Source organism: Chenopodium quinoa, unplaced genomic scaffold (assembly GCF_001683475.1).
Source record: "Chenopodium quinoa cultivar QQ74 unplaced genomic scaffold, ASM168347v1, whole genome shotgun sequence".
Lineage (NCBI taxonomy): Eukaryota > Viridiplantae > Streptophyta > Magnoliopsida > Caryophyllales > Amaranthaceae > Chenopodium > Chenopodium quinoa.
In genome coordinates, this window is record NW_018742669.1 from 189,053 (window position 1) to 192,638 (window position 3,586).

Below are 3,586 nucleotides of genomic sequence, written 5' to 3' on the forward strand. Positions count from 1 at the left end.
ATTTTCTTAATTTGACTATGTTATTGAACTAGATTTGGTCATCGAGTCATCACAAGGAAGCTGTTCTAGCTTGCTTGAGAGGGTTACTTTTGGCGGTGGTGATTTTTAGTTGCTTTACTGCAATGTAAGTTATGAAAAGTCAATAATATAATTTTATTCAAATTGCATAATTGTCAACCTCTTGATGTTAACATTCTTGTATTCATTTTAATTTCCACCGATTACTAGTGCTCATAAATAAGATTAAATACCAATTGGTTGTTGGTGCAGTGGTGATTGGGGTTGCACTTGATATATGAAATTGTATGTTCGATCCTCCGCAACAACAATTGAGAGAGGACTGGTACCTAATTAACCACCCAGAATTGAGCTCCAAATTTTATTTTTTTTTTATTGGAAGAAAAATGATTTCATTAATAAAAGATAGCCAAACAACACATTAAAACAATTTCTAAGAAATCTAAAATTCCAACACAAATACATATCACCTTGGAACTAATTCCATCGCAGATTCAATCACCGATCGCCTTAATAAAAAAATTTATCCGAAGTATAAAATCTGTGAGTTAGCACTAATTCGGCTTGAAATCCACTGATGCATAATTGTTTGAGTGATAATACTCATATGGTCTTCTAGATTTTAGAGATTATGAAACCCGATATCTTCAATCATCGCTAGACGAACAAACAAAGAAATTAAACCTAATAGAAAAATCACCATCTTAACACATGGGATCAATTTATTGAAAGCAATTAAAAAGTTTTTGGGGCTTACAACAGGTAAAAATACCAGTGGAAGCCCTTACCAAGATTCATAATCGAGATCAGGAAGAAAAGAGATGAAAGAGAAGGAGAGAAAAAAAAAAAAAGAGTGAAGGAAAAACTTAAAAAAAACTGAAAAAAATCTAGCAATGGAGATTAGAAAAAACCCTCTCAAGGGGAAAACCTTACAAGAAACCGGAAAAACTGAAAAAAAAAATCTAAATCGAGCTCCAAATATGAATTAGCCCAAAGAGTGAATCGGGTGGAACACCAAAAAAAAAAAAAAAAAAGATTATATGCTATTCGCAGATTGGTTTATTATTATTATTATTATTATTATTATTATTATTATTATTTTTTTTTTTTTTTTTTTGGAATAAGAACAGGTGAATTTTTTTTATTTTTTTTTGAAAAAAAGTCTTGCTTTTTAATTACTTAAGTTTTTTTTTTAATTGAATGCTGATGAAAAAATCAATGTTGACAAAAAATAAAAAAAAGGAAAATGACAAATAATAAATTAAGGTCCCTAAACTATTGCTGACTAGGAATAGTTCCTAAACTATTTGGTCAGAAAACACCACTTGGGTGGTTGAGGGACTAAAAGTGCACACTTGATAGTTGAGGGACTAAAAATGCACAAATACGGAGTACAAAAGTTTAAAGACCGTATTTGGTCTTTACTCTATAAACTTTTGTTCATGTATTTCATAAATCATCTTTTGACCTTTTTTTTTATTAGTCCTCTCGCACGCGTTGCGCACGATAGTCCAGCGTGTATATATTTGCGTAATTAGATGTGATTAAGAGGAAATTACTTTTGTTGCATCAATTTGTAAGATTGTAGTACATTTAATTTTGCCTATAATCGTTGCTAAATTTATTAACGTAAGATCTTTGAAAGAAAGGTAAAACGGGAAAATGAGCGTGAACTCTGGTTTATTATACGAATTCACATCAAATGTAAACCAAAATGCATGAAGTTTAAGAGTATTGATTTTTTGTTTTAAATGTATAGTAAATATTATTGACTCTAGTCTCATTTCACTATTATCATAAGGATGCTTTCAGTCATTGTAAAATTATAAATGGCATTGGTCAATCAACTAAGGATGAACGGAGTGAAGTTAGGATATGTGAAATAGCAGTGTAATAGCACAAATTCAATGACTCTTGAATTGTTGTTAACTTGTTTTTATCTAGATGATCAATAGAAATCTCAATTATTGGTCTTGGCTAGGGTTAATGGAGAGCTGTTGCACTCAATAAAATAAAAGAACAATGAAATTGACGATGTACAGTGTACTTTTTTTAATTGTAGATGGAGATAATTGCTATGTTATTTATAAACTGCTTATCAATAAGAGTTAATTTATTAAGCATAATGTAATTGTATTATTTAATTTTTTAGCTAGTTTAATGAATCCTATAGTATTTCACGTACTTTTTAACCCTGATATATAGCTAGTTCAAATAATTACTTGTTTTAAGGGAATTTTCTATTTTTTTTATTCAATAGTCTTGTGTCTATAATTAAGTAAATTCATTGCTTATATCTTATTTGGCACTGTATTAGTGCAATTGGTATCTAGAAACAATTATAACCATGCTTATAGCATTACTGTACAAAATAAGCTAACAAAAGATTAATAATAGTTTTCATCATATAGCATAAAGTTTATATACATAAAAGATACTCGAGTTCAATACAGATATTTATAGTGCGCATCAGACTCCACACAAAAAGTTGGTTGTTTAAGCTAACCAAAATAATACAAAAGCAGGAAACTTGCACCCCTAGTCTTGGATACTATTCTACTAATATATCACGCCATTAACTAACATAGCTTTGTATCTGCATAATCCAAACAGGCAGCATATAGGAATATTATCTGAAATTTGAATGGATAGTTTAATGTCTCAGAAAAATAAAACTAAACCGGAAAAACAACCAAAGGAACAAATCATCACAAAAGCTTAACAAAACGAACCCCCTGATAACACAATACTCAAATTAGATCTTTCCTATTCAAGGCCATTCAACTACTATACAAACAACAACAAACCTAAATTTGTAACTGATGATTCCGTACTCTCTTCTTCCGTTTCCTTTTGATTCACAAAAAAAAGGAGAAACGATGACAATAACAAGATTCCTCCTACCCTCTAACAAATTCCCACAACAATTCCCATCATTTTTTCTCTCACCTTGGGGTTTTCTAATTTGACACCTAATACGATGATAGGAATATTATTGACAACGTTAAGAGTATGAGGTGTTAGAGAGAACATCTATTACTCTCTCTCTCTCATTCTCTTAATCTTTCTCTCACTCTCTTAATATCTCTCTGTCTCTTGATATCTTCTCTTCTCCTTCTTCTTTGACACTTTCTGACTTTGTTATCGGAGTGGTTATCCCCGGAGTCACCCTGGGGTTTAGCTTATCCTTAGGTGCTCAACTGAATGATAGGGTCATCACGGATCTCGGATCATTAGAATAAAATTAGATATCTCAAAGGGTAACCAAATTGCTACGGGGTATTATATTCAATTCATTTATTCAATTGTGCTAGTAATTGTGCAAGAAATGAAGAAGAGAATAGCGTAAAAAAACATTGTCAATATCTTTCATGGAGAATGTACCTTAGTCGTTAAATTACAAGTTAATGATGTTGAATAATTAATTGGTTACGTATGTGTAAAATGAAGAATATTGTTGGACTATGAGGCCCATGAAACGACGCGGATAGAGTGAACTGCTATTTGGATCAAAGCCCACACACGGCGATAATAATAATAAATGAAATAAAGTGAAGTGGCCGACCCA